Here is a 13,791-nt window from a genome sequence, read left to right on the forward strand (position 1 = left end):
TACCACATAGATGGCTAAAATGCCACACAAGTCCCAGAAATGGCTAAAATCAATTCCAGTGAAGTAGGAACCACAAGCCTTAGCACACTGCCACCAGATAGCCACCAAACTAGCCTGCGATTCATTTAAGAGGCAGAGGGGGGAACTTCCCTGGTGGCACAATGCTTAAGAATCCACCTGCCAAGGCAGGGGACACGGGTTCGAGCCCTGGTCCGGGAAGATCCCACATGCCATGGAGTAACTAAGCCCGTGTGCCACAATTACTGAGCCTGCGTGCCACAACTACTGGAGTCCACGTGCCTAGAGCCCGTGCTCCACACCAAGAGAAGCCACCGCAACAAGAAGCCTGCGCACCACATCGAAGAGTAGTCCCCGCTTGCCACAACTAGAGAAAGCCCGCGCAGCAAAGAAGACGCAGTGCAGCCAAAAAAAAAAAAAAAAGAGGCAGAGCGGGCCTTGAGCTCAGAAAGGACACTAACAACTTCATCCAGATGAGACTCAGGCTGTGGATTGGGGCACTCTGCTTCCATGGGATGAGAATCCAGGAGACTTTCCCATTTGCTTTCCAGACAAAGATGTTCCAACTATTAATACCTTGTGGCTGGTGGGGCCCTGGACAAGTTGAAGTGCTGAAGTACCGTTTTCCAGAGGTCATTTCTATCCAGCCTGCCCTTCTCTAAGTCTATCTGTGGGCCCCAGGGGTGAAAGAAAAGAGTTGAGAATTTCCTATTAATTAGGATATACAGAATTGGGGATAAAATGATCAACTCAGAACAAGCGTTTACTGAACATCTACTAGCGATACAGGAATGAATAAGACGTCCAGTGCAGGTATATTTTAACATACCCAATACAGGCAAAACATGGTCGATAAACTCATCGTCTAAATGAAGAGCAAAACATCAAAACAGGTAATTTCAATATAACAAAGTAAATGTTAGGCTTGAGAAACAATAGTAGATACATGAATGACACAAGAATGACACAGGGATTAGGGAAAGCTTCCTGGAGGAGGCGACCCCCATGCTGAATTTGAAGTAAGAATGAGGCAGGTGAGGAAAGGTGGGAATGTTGTTTCAGACAGAGAGAATGACACACTCAAAGGCTCAGAGGCCCAGAGCAGCATCCCGTGCCTGGGAATGTGCAGTCTGGTGATGTGAAGACAGAACTGGGGGCTGAAGTGTTGGAAGGTCAGCAGGAACTAGGCTGTGGAGAGCAGCCCAAGTTATAGCGAGGAGCCAGGACCTTCCTGGGAGGTGAAAGGAAGCTACCAAAGGGTTTACAAGGAGAGGCGACTCTGTGTTTAGAAACAAGTATAAGGCTGAACTGGAGGAGGGTCAAAGTGGACTGAAAGGGCCAGTGAGGAAGGTAGCAGCACAGACAGGGTGGCGGAATGGAGAGAGGTCAGCAGGAGAAGTGACAGGGACTGGAGGCTGGACATAGGGGTGAAAGGGAGGAGAGGACAGCACTCCAGTCCCTCACTCCAGCTCCTGGGCAGAAGGTCAGGAGTGCAGCAGGAGGGACAGGCTTGGGAAGCAGTAGGAAGAGTTCAGTTCTGGAAGTGCTGCAGTGGGGTGGCTGGATGTAGAATCTAATGGTTGAAAAGATCTGGTCAACCAAGGGGGAAAGAGGGGGATAAAATGGGAGATTGGGGTTGACATATACACACTGCTTTATATATAAAATAGATAATAAGGACCTACTGTATAGCACAGGGAACTCTACTCGATACCCTGTAATGACTGATATGGGAACAGAATCTAAAAAAGAGTGCATATATGTATATGTATAACTGATTCACTTTGCTGTACACCAGAAACTAACACAACATTGTAAATCAACTACACTCCAATAAAAATTAATTTAAAAACAAAAAAGAAGAAGGAAAAGAGCTAGTCAGGGTCAGAGATTCCATGGCTGCCCAGGGGCAACACCAACCCCCACCCCCAACCTGTTTCAAAGCCAGCAAAAGATCCCATGAAAGGCAGCAGAGGGAGACCCAGGGAGGTTTTTGCTGGGGCACCTTGAGGGTCACAGAGAACCCACACAGAGGCCCTGAGTGAGAGTCTGAATCCAAGATGGTGGTAACTGACCAATGTGGCTAAGGTGGTGATAACTGACCAATAACTGACCAATGTTCCCAAGGAAAAAGCTCACCTCTGAAATGTACACAAGACCTTGATTACCAATCCATCAGACAAAAAGACCAAAGATTAAGGGCTCAGGTTTTAATCAGTATGTCAGTATGACTCTCAGCAGAATGAGATTTATCTTTCCTCACATAAGAGGAAAAGATTCCTCAACCAACATGGGCTCTTCAGGATTTGCTGCAGTTTTCACCCAAATGCCCAGGAGATCCCATACAGCAGCTTAGGAAATCATGTTTAAACACAGGCATTTAGGGATTCCCTGGTGGCACAGTGGTTAAGAATCCGCCTGCCAATGCAGGGTACACGGGTTCGAGCCCTGGTCCAGGAAGATCCCACATGCCGCAGAGCAACTAAGCCCGTATGCCACAACTACTGAGCCTGTGCTCTAGAGCCTGCGACCCACAACTACTGAGCCTGTGTGCCACAACTACTGAAGTCCACGCACCTAGAGCCCGTGCTCCAAAACAAGAGAAGCCACCGCAATGAGAAGCCCATGCACCACAACGAAGAGTAGCCCCTGCTTGCCACAACTAGAGAAAGCCCGCGTGCAGCAACGAAGACCCAATGCAGCCATAAATAAATAAATTAATAAATTATAAAAAAATAATAAACAAAGGCATTTAGAAACAAGGTTCTTTTTCACAGAGGCCAAAGATTAGAACTGTGGACTTTGGAATTTTGCAGACTCATCTCTTCCTTCAGGGAAAATACAAGACTTAATACAGTAAAGGGCTGCAGCTCAGGAAAAAAAAGCTCTTGGGCCAGGATTCCTGAGGCAGAACACAGGCCCTGATACCCAAGACCGCACTGTGAACAACATCTACCACCATTCAGAGAGAAGACAAATTGCATGGGTGATGCAGCACAGCTACTCAGATGTCACTTCTTCCTGGAGAGGAGGTACAACCCTAGATCTGCAAAATAAGTAACTGTCTCCAGGTGTACCCACAGGCTCTTTTTGTTTAGATGTGCATATCTAGTCTGGTCCTGATGAGAAAAACTAAGGTTTACAAAAGAAAAGGGCTGACTTTTCACTTTAAACAAAGTCTAAGCAAGGATCTCAAGTCAGCAGTGAGACAGCCAAGGATTATCCCTCTCTGACCTTCCTTATTCCTTTCTGGGACACAGTTTCTCTCATATTTGTTCCAATTAGAAACTCTTCAAAGACAGGCTGATGCTGGTACTCCACCTTCCCAACTACAGATCAAGAGTGCAGGAAAGAAGGTACCAGCTCTGATGCGGGGAATTGCTGATGACCTCCAGGTGATCATAGCTGCTCCACACTCCAATCACATCTGTTAAATTCTCTTTTCACATCAGTTAGGTGAAAAGGCAAACAGGGACAAGGGAAGCAGCTGGCAAAATTCCTTCTGTGAAGAGGGCAAAGTGTTTTCCTGTCCTCAGCTCTCATGTATGTGCCCCCAGCAGAGTGACCAGGGTGGGGGTGAATGAGGAAAGCCTCGAGAAGCGACCTCCCAGGAAGGTCATGCTATGCCAGCTCTCACAAATCACTATTCTGTCTCATGACACCAATCCTAACACATCTTACAGAAAGTATTGAACTCTCTGGAGTCGGCCTCCACACCTTCAACTCCAAGCCTGACCCAAAGCACTCCTCAAAGAAGGTAAGCATATTGGACAGAGTGCAGCAGTAGGCATGAGCATTCAGCACTACTGTCCTCGCTAACACTTTATAGAAATGACATGCCAAAAAGGTAGAAACTTGTCCAAAGCCACTCAGATAGTGACAGTCGAGAATGAACCAAAATCTCATTCTCCATCCAGAGCTCCTTCCACCAAACCAGATAGACTCCAGAAGTGCCTGGGGCCTAGCTGAGCTCAGACTCACCAGGCCAAGGTCTCAATCCTTCCTCATACCACTCAGCTGATGAATCAACGAACCTTCAAGAGGATCTTTTTTTTTTTTTTTTAATTTATTTTTGGTTGTGTTGGGTCTTCATTGCTGTGCACGGGCTTTCTCTAGTTGTGGCAATCAGGGGCTACTCTTCGTTGCGGTGCGCAGCCTTCTCATTATGGTGGCTTCTCTTGTTGCGGAGCACGGGCTCTAGGCTCACGGGCTTCAGTAGTTGCGGCACACTGGCTCAGTAGCTGTGGCTAATGGGCTCTAGAGCTCAGGTTCAGCAGTTGTGGCACACAGGCTTAGTTGCTCCGCGGCATGTGGGATCTTCCTGGACCACGGCTCGAATCCGTGTCCCCTGCATTGGCAGGTGGCTCCTTAACCACTGCGCCACCAGGTAAGCCCGAGGATCTTTTCTGAAGGGCATGTTCCAAAACCTCCATTCCACGTACAATCTGGGTCACACTGCTCACTGCTATACTCTAGATTACTTTTGATCACTAGAGTTGTCAGCCTTTTGAGGGAAGGGGCCACTTCTCAGGTTTCTAGAACTCTCTGGCTCCCAACCAAGTGCTGAGCTCTGAGCAGGCATTCAATGTTTGTTAACACTGAGTGAAAGGTGGGCTGGTTCTCAGGCTTCTTTTTGCTGCAGGGCAACAATCCCAGAACCTCAGAAATTTTCAAGTGGCAGGAAGAGGCCAGATTGGTGGTTAAACCAAAGCCATGCTCTTTGGGCGCCTGTATAAATGTCCTCAAAAACAAAGGAAGCCAGAGTTCTCGGGTCTATTTGGGTCTTACAGATTGTTATCTGAACTCCAAAGCAAGTTTGTCCATAAACTGCCAGACCCATCTGTGGGGAGACCAGGGGCCTAGGAGCAGAGGACAGGGATGGATCCTGAAACAATTTTCCCGGCCACAGAAGTCTGTGGATGCCTCCCAGGCAGGCACCCAGCCCACTCCAATAACACCTCCTAAGACCGTTCTCCACGGCAAAGCTTCACAACCTTTTGCCTGCAAAGATCTCTATATTCTGCTCCCATGTTTTGAAAGACTGTCTATCAAAATGAAGTAGGCAGTAATCTCTCAGGAATCCCAGAAATAAGTAACTGCTAAACAGCACTTCTAACCATCACGAGGCAAGCAGGGATAGCAGGCAAAGAAGTCTGTCACTTTAGATAAAAACCCCTGACCCTCACGCCACACACAAAAATAAACTCAAAATGGCTTAAAGACTTAAATATGAGACAAGACACCATAAAACTCCTAGAACACAGGCAAAACATTATCTGACATAAATCGTACCAATGTTTTCCTAGATCAGTTCCCCAAGGCAATAGAAATAAAATCAAAAATAAGCAAATGGGACCTAATCAAACTTATAAGCTTTTGCACAGCAAAGGAAACCATAAACAAATCAAAAAGACAACCTATGGAATGGGAGAAAATATTTGCAAATGATAGGACCAACAAGGGCTTAATTTCCAAATTATACAATCAGCACCTACAATTCAATAACAAAAAAACAAACAAACCAATCGAAAAATGGTTAGGGCTTCCCTGGTGGTGCAGTGGTTAAGAATCCGCCTGCCAATACAGGGGACACAGGTTCGAGCCCTGGTCCGCAAAGATCCCACATGCCACGGAGCAACTAAGCCCGTGTGCCACAACTACTGAGCCTGCACTCTAGAGCCCGTGAGCCACAACTACTGAAGCCCACGTGCCACAACTACTGAAGCCTGCATGCCTAGAGCCCGTGCTCCACAACAAGAGAAGCCACCGCAATGAGAAGCCGGCGCACCACAACGAAGAGTAGCCCCCCCTCACCACAACTAGAGAAAGCCTGCATGCAGCAACGAAGACCCAACGCAGCCAAAAATAAATATAAAAGAAATAAAATAAATAATTTTTTTTAAAAAAAGAAAGAAAAATGGTTAGAAGACCTAAATAGACATTTCTCCTAAAAAGACATACAAATGGCCAATAGGCACTTGAGAAGATGCTCATCATCGCTAATTACCAGAAAAATGCAAATCAAAACAGTGACGTACCACCTCACACCAGTCAGAATGGCCATCATTAAAAAATTGACACGGCTTTCCTGGTGGCACAGTGGTTGAGAGTCCGCCTGCCGATGCAGGGGACACGGGTTTGTGCCCCGGTCTGGGAAGATCCCACATGCCGCGGAGCGGCTAGGCCCATAAGCCATGGCTGCTGAGCCTGCGCGTCCGGAGCCTGTGCTCTGCAGCAGGAGAGGCCACAACAGTGAGAGGCCCGCGTACTGCAAACAAAAACAAAAACAAAAACAAAAAACATGACAAATAATAAATGCTGGAGAGGGTGTGGAGAAAAGGGAAACTCTCTTACAGTGTTGGGAGGAATGTAAATTGGTGCGGTCACTATGGAAAACAGTATGGAGGTTCCTCAAGAAACTAAAAATAGAGTTGCTATATGATCCAGCAATCCCACTCCTGGGCATATACCCAGAAAAAACTATAATTCAAAAAGATACATGCACCCCTATGTTCACAGCAGCACTATTTACAACAGGCAAGACATGGAAACAACCTAAATGTCCATCAACAGATGAATGGATAAAGATGGTGTGTGTGTGTGTGTGTGTGTGTGTGTGTGTGTGTGTGTGTGTGTGTGTCTGTGTCTGTGTCTGTGTCTGTGTGTATGGAATGGAATATTACTCAGCCATTAAAAAGAATGAAATAATGCCATTTGCAGCAACATGGATGGACCTAGAGATTATCATACTAAGCAAAGTTAAGTCAGAGAAAGACAAATACCATATGATATCACTTATATGTGGAATCTAAAACACAAGTGAACATATCTAAGAAACAAAAACAGACTCACAAATATAGAGAATGGACTTGTGGTTGCCAAGGGGCGGGGGGGAGGGAAGAATTGGGAGTCTAGGATTAGCAGATGCAAACTACTGTATATAGAATGGATAAACAACAAGATCCTACTGTATAGCACAGGGAACTATATTCAATATCCTGTGATACATCATAATGGAAAAGAATATGAAGAATATATATGTGTAACTGAGTCACTTTGCTGTACAGCAGAAATTAAACACAACACTGTAAATCAACTATACTTCAGTAAGATTTAAAAAAACAAAACAAAACCCTGAACAAGGACCTCTGCAACCTTAGGGGGAACCACACGATTCTGCTTTCTGAAACAGGAGAACTGGGACTTCCCTTGTGGCGCAGTGGCTAAGAATCTGCCTGCCAATGCAGGGGACATGGGTCCGGGAAGATCCCACATGCTGCAGAGCAACTAAGCCCATGCACCACAACTACTGAGCCTGCGCTCTAGAGCCCGCGTGCCGCAACTACTGAGCCCGTGTGCTGCAAATACTGAGCCTGCATGCTGCAACTACTGAAGCCCGTGCACCTAGAGCCCGTGCTCCGCAACAAGAGAAGCCACCGCAATGAGAAGCCCACACACCACAACGAAGAGTAGCCCCTGCTTGCCACAACTAGAGAAAGCCCGCGTGCAGCAACGAAGACCCAATGCAGCCATAAATAAATAAATAAATAAATGTTTAGAAAACTAAAACAGGGAAACTGACACAAGACCCAGCAATTTCATTTTCAGAAATAATTCTACAAAACCACTTCCACAAGTACACAAAGATAGATTTGCAAAAGAAAGCTCATGGAACCATTCTTTATAATAATGAAAAAATTGAAACAACCCAAATATTCATCAGGAAGGAAATAATTAAATAAACTAAGATACAATCACATAATGGAATGCTCTGCAGCTGTTGAAATGAATGAGGTAAATCCATATATATTGACAAAGAAAGATACCCGTCAGTTTGATTGGCTGTGTACTGGTATCCACGTCTGTGATGTACCAAGGAGTTTAAAACAGTCTGTGAAGGGACTTCCCCAGTGGTCCAGTGGTTAAACTCTGCGCTTCCACTGCAGGGGGGCAGGGGTTCAATCCCTGGTCGGGGTAGTTCCGCATGCTGCGTATTGCAGCCAAAAAAAAAAAAAAAAAAGAGTATGTGAAGCATATGTCTAATGAGAAATTTCTAAAAAGGTATAGACATATACATGGGGAAAAAATATCCTGGAAAGGTAGAAGAGAAGCTGTTGACAGTGACTGTCTCTAGGGTATGGGAATGTCGGGGGAACAGGTGGAAGGAAGGGAGACTCTTACTTCTCACATTACATACTTCTGTGCTATTGCTATATTTTAAAGTCATCACCATATATTATATTTTTAAAGTTAAAAAATACATATTGTAGGGCTTCCCTGGTGGCTCAGTGGTTGAGAATCTGCCTGCTAATGCAGGGGACAAGGGTTCGAGCCCTGGTCTGGGAGGATCCCACATGCCGCGGAGCAACTAGGCCCGTGAGCCACAACTACTGAGCCTGCGCGTCTGGAGCCTGTGCTCCGCAACAAGAGAGGCCACGATAGTCAGAGGCCCGCGCACCGCGATGAAGAGTGGCCCCCGCTTGCCACAACTAGAGAAAGCCCTCACACAGAAACGAAGACCCAACACAGCAAAAATAAATAAATTAATTAATAAACTCCTACCCCAACATCTTCTTTAAATAAATAAATAAATACATATTGTAGAAATGCATAGACTAGTATATACATAAGAAAAAAAGCTGGGGGAATATACACCAAATTATTATACCAAATATACACCAAATTATTTTAAAAATGATTAGTGTTTGTGTCTAAAGACACAGTTCATTATTCACTTCCGTAATGTTTTAGCTTTTAACACCATTTCATAATAAGAATTGTTACAACTTCTTTTTGGAATATAATAACTCAGGACTCCACCTCTTAAAGACTCTATGCACCACTGCTCTACATGGTAATAACTGGTGAGCAGAGACTCCTGCTTTAGGGCTGAGAGAAGGAGAGTTCAACAGTTTGTCGTGTCCTCCTCATTTTATCCTGATCCTCAACTCCATCTGAGACATCCCACCCACTGCCCATCCCATCATCAGAAATACAGCCTCTGGCAATGTACCTGGGGTTCTCCTTCCAAAATCCCAAAGTTCAACCCATAAATATTTACTGAGCTCCTGCTGTGGGCCAGGAACTCTGCCAGGGGCTGTGACAGATAAAAAGAAGGCAGTTATAATCTCTGTTCTCAAGGAACTTACAGCCCAAATGGCTCCACACCAAGTGTCCCCTGATCCATTACTCTTATGATGCCCTGTGAGGCCACTTCAAGGCTGGCAGCCTGGAAGGGGTCCCTCTGTGATAATTTTCCTCTAGCAAATGAAAACAGCACATTTTTCTACTTTAGCATCACATGAGATGCCATGGCAACAGAGGGCTGTACCAAGAATTAGCTCAGTGATGACCTAGCCAACACAAATTGGCTTAATACTTACTGAGTAAGATTCCTGGAAGAAAAGAAAGTTCAAATAAATAAGTCTCTCTCCAGCTCTCAACAAGCGGAATTGTTTCCTTTCTTCCAGGGCTGTACTTCTCAAATTTTTCTCTGTGCACCCTGGGCCAATGGAGACAGCTGTTCTCAGCTATCTCAAAGCTTAAGGGTCAGTACTTTGGCACACCTATAGCCACTTCACATCACACAGTTAGGAAGCAATGGAGAGGATCAAAGTTGCCCAAACAGGGCTTCCCTGGCGGCGCAGTGGTTGAGAGTCTGCCTGCCGATGCAGGGGACACGGGTTCGTGCCCCAGTCCAGGAAGATCCCACATGCCGCGGAGCGGCTGGGCCTGTGAGCCATGGCCGCTGGGCCTGTGCGTCCGGAGCCTGTGCTCCGCAACGGGAGAGGCCACAACAGTGAGAGCCCTGCGTACCGCAAAAAAAAAAAAAAGTGCCCAAATAACATGCTCACACTTACAAAGTAAAAACAGACGGCTAAACCAAAGTCTCACTCACTTAACGATGAACTTGTGAGTGACAGAGAACCCCAGTATCTAGTTCAGATTTCACAGACACTAGGATCTTCTGGGGTATTCCATTCCAAGTGAGGCTCAGCTCTAGCTCAGTGTAAGAGGCAAACTAGGATCTTCTGGGGTATTCCATTCCAAGTGAGGCTCAGCTCTAGCTCATTGCAAGAGGCAAACAGGTTTCCTGAAAGCTGCACTTTCTTTAGCTCATTTACACAACTTAACAAGAATTGCAATTAGACCTGGACAACATACTTATTCAGCAAACCCGCCCTCCAGTGAGTCAGCAATCCACATCTTTTCTAGGGTAGTGGCCAACTGCAACTGCCCTGAGTAGAAGCAGTTTTGTCAGAGCTATCTCTGATGATCAGAAATTACCTCAAGGAAATCACATAACATAAGGTAGCTTCCTACACAAGACTCAGTCTGAAGAGCAAACAGGCTTACTAAGATGAGATCTCCTTTTGACATGGGATAAACCCTGGGAAGAACAGCCATTAGTAATAACAGTGGCTTCCATTTCCTAAGTTTCAACTGTGCTAAGCGTCTTATATGCATTCTCACTCCTCTCTGCAACCACATAAAGTAGGCATGATTATTCCTATTATGGGATGAGCAAACTAGGACTCAAAGAACCTCAAGATCTCATAAAAATCAAGAACTGAATCAAAGTCTTTCTTATTCCAAACCCCATACTTCTAACCACCAAATCATCCTGCCTCCCCAAGATATGGGAAATGAGACTGCAACAGCAGTTGTGTGCTACAAGGCACAGCTGGCCCTTCCCACTGGACAAAGACACAACAGTTTCCTGGAGTAATGACAAAGATTTTCAACTAAGGAGCATAGTAAAGTCACCTGGAGAGTTTTAAAAAAATACAGATTCCGGGCTTCCCTGGTGGTGCAGTGGTTGAGAGTCCGCCTGCCGATGCAGGGGACACGGGTTCGTGCCCCGTTCCGGGAAGATCCCACATGCCGCGGAGCGGCTGGGCCCGTGAGCCATGGCCGCTGAGCCTGCGCGTCCGGAGCCTGTGCTCCACAACGGGAGAGGCCACAGCAGGGAGAGGCCTGCGTACCGCGCAAAAAAAAAAAAAAAAAAAATACAGATTCCTACCAGATTCCAGATATTCTGCATCAAAATCTCAGAAAATGAAACTCTTGAATTTGTATTTTGAAAAACCACCCTAGGAGATTTTAGATCATCAGGTTGACAAGGCTGCACCACCTACCACATGCACACGTGTGAATGTGCAAACAGGACACTCGCATTTGCTGTGCTCATCTCAGGTCCTGGCCCCTGATATGTGCTCAGTAGTATAGCTGAATCTATATCCATTCTTAAATCAGCAACCCATCACAGTTGACTCAGCTCCTACTTTACGCCAAGCACAGAGCCAGACACTGATATGCAGACAGAAGAGACAATCCCCAGGCCAACCATCAGGTGACACAACACAATAAACTCCAACAGTAGTCACATGAATTGAAGTACAGAGGAGTCAATGGTTACATGTGAAGGGAGGCTTTTCCAAGGAAATTAAATCTAAGGTGGATTTTAAAGGACAGATGTAAATTTTCTAAACTGGTGGGTGGAGGTGGGGGTGGGGAAAAGAAGAGTAGTACAAAGTGAGAAAATTGCGTATCTAAAGCGAAAGGGTGTTAAAACACAGAGCTAACGGCAGATGTACATACCCCCAACAACAAACTATGTATGCAGGAGACAGAAGTGCCCAGGTGTTAACTTCAGGGTTATGCCAGATTATGAAGAGCCCTGAATGCCCTGCTATGAAGTTTGGCCTTTACCCTGCAGGTACCAAGGAGCCAGTTTTAGGCAATGAAGGACTTATTCAGATTTTCAAGTGGGAATTATCACTTCACAGTTTCAGGAGAGGGAGTGAGCGTGGGGGAGCTGGGCTTCCCCTTATAAAAGCAGAGGGATAACTGGGTTACAAAGCAGGCGACCCGGCTGGACTCAGGTGTGATTTTCCCCGGCCTGAACAAGGAAGAGACTAGCTGCCCCCCGACCCTGTCGTTCAGTAGCAAAAGAGGAGGTGTGGAGTAGGTGCCAGACACGAGAAGGTAGTGAGGACAACCAGGTTGGTTCACCCTGACCGATGTCGACTGGTTGAACAGCTGGCAGGACAGCTGACCACGTCCACCTGGCCCTTGGGGCCTCAGAGACGGGCTACCCAGCGCAGCAGCATGTTTCAAGGCCAGTCAAGCCTCGGACACCAGGGACCCCAAGCAGCCATCGCCTGGCCTGCTACCCACTCCCCCTAGGCCCCGGCGCAGCGGGCACAGGCCGAGGGCTCTGGGCTGGGCAGGGACGGGCCCAGTGCTCCAGGAAGCGACCGTGGCTGCAGCTCGTCAGCCCCTCCCGCCCATGGGGCCGTCGGTCCTGGCCGGGCCGCCTCACCTCGCGCGGGCGGCGGGCTCTTCGGCGTCCGGGCGACTGTGCTGACCCTCTCCGGGCCGCGGACACAGCCCCGACCCCCAACACCGCCGCCGCCGCCGCCGCCATCCTCAGGCGTCAGCGTCGTGGCGTCATCACAGCGCGCTCTTGACGCCAAAACAAATCCGGGCCGCCCACGGGGCGGGACAGGGGCGGACTCGAGAGGGCCGGGCTACGTGGTTGGCGGCTCTCCGAGCGTGGCTTGCCAGTCAACGCCTTCAGGGCGGGGTCGGGCTCTCTTCGGGAGTAGGAGGTGAGTCTCTGTGTCGCTCCAAGTGTCTCGACCTTAGGTTTGGGGTAGGCACCGTGGGAAGTAGGGAGAAAGTGTCAAGATTCAGGTTGGGGACAGGGCGCTTTATAGTGCGAGGTTGGGTGGATTTCCATGGAGATCCAGAGGTTAAGACTCCGCACTCCCAATTCAGGGGCCACGGGTTCTATCCCTGGTGGGGAAACTAAGATCCCGCATGCCGCGGGGCGCGGCCAAAAATAAAATAATAATATAGTGCGTGGTTGGGGACGTAGTGCATTTCAGGAGGTTTCTGGAAGTGCCTCTGGAACTCCGGAAAGGATCGGTGTAAATTTAATTAACAAATTATTTTTTTAACTGAAATTAAAATAATTCAGGCACTCAGATATGTTGAATTTGACCTCCATCACATTGGAGTTGCAAATGGTTAACGAAAATAGGTGAGATTAGTTTGGGGCCAACTTCAGAGTAACAGTTTAATTATTGTTGTTTTTATTGTTACTAAATTTAGTATATCCTGAGGCTGCAAAACAAGTAGATTAAAGAAAAATTGTTACCATTAACAATTCCGCTATAGGGTCAGAATTATCTCACTTAACTTTACAATCAACCCAGATTCGGGGTGGAGATGGGGGGGAAATAAGTGTCTCAAGTAATAAGGGGATTTTTTTTCCTTCTTTAATAATATTTTTATTACTTACCTTATATTTACTATTGGGGCGCAATCCACGTGCTTGGTGGAGTCTTTCACTGAGCAACCATAAAGAGCAGGGCTGGAGAACAACCCAGTTTCTTTCTTTAAGGCAACAGCATTCTTCCCCAACTGGCTGTGACTCAATAGGGATCACCATAAGGGAAAGGTGGCATAGTTTGGCAGGATTTGAACCTGCGCAGGGAAACCCCAATGGATTTCTAGTCCATCACCTTAACCCCCCTGGCCACAACTACTTTTGAGTGATGATGGGATTGTAATCTCCATACATCTTCCTCATTGCAGTCTGTTCATTTCTTAAAATCTTTATTGAGCCCTTACTTCATACATGGAATTGTCTTTAACTGTATAAGCTAATGGTATACTTTAAACCTAAATATATATTAACACCAATAAAATATCACAGTCTGTTTTATGTAGTAGGGCTTCATAAAAGATTTTATTAAAAAAGAA

General features: G+C 46.6%; 1 protein-coding gene across 3 annotated transcripts in view; it reads right to left on the bottom strand.

Annotated features, from left to right (window-relative positions):
• Nucleotides 1-12,465, bottom strand: part of PSKH1 (protein serine kinase H1) — a 34,997-nt gene extending 22,532 nt beyond the window's left edge. For all 3 annotated transcript variants that reach the window (XM_033845312.2, XM_033845313.2, XM_019935650.3), the window contains exon 1: nt 12,344-12,465. The gene's annotated coding sequence lies outside the window, so the exon portion shown is untranslated. The remainder of the gene's footprint in view (nt 1-12,343) is intronic.
• Between the last annotated feature and the right edge of the window lie 1,326 nt (nt 12,466-13,791).

Source organism: Tursiops truncatus, chromosome 19, assembly GCF_011762595.2.
Source record: "Tursiops truncatus isolate mTurTru1 chromosome 19, mTurTru1.mat.Y, whole genome shotgun sequence".
Taxonomy (NCBI): domain Eukaryota; kingdom Metazoa; phylum Chordata; class Mammalia; order Artiodactyla; family Delphinidae; genus Tursiops; species Tursiops truncatus.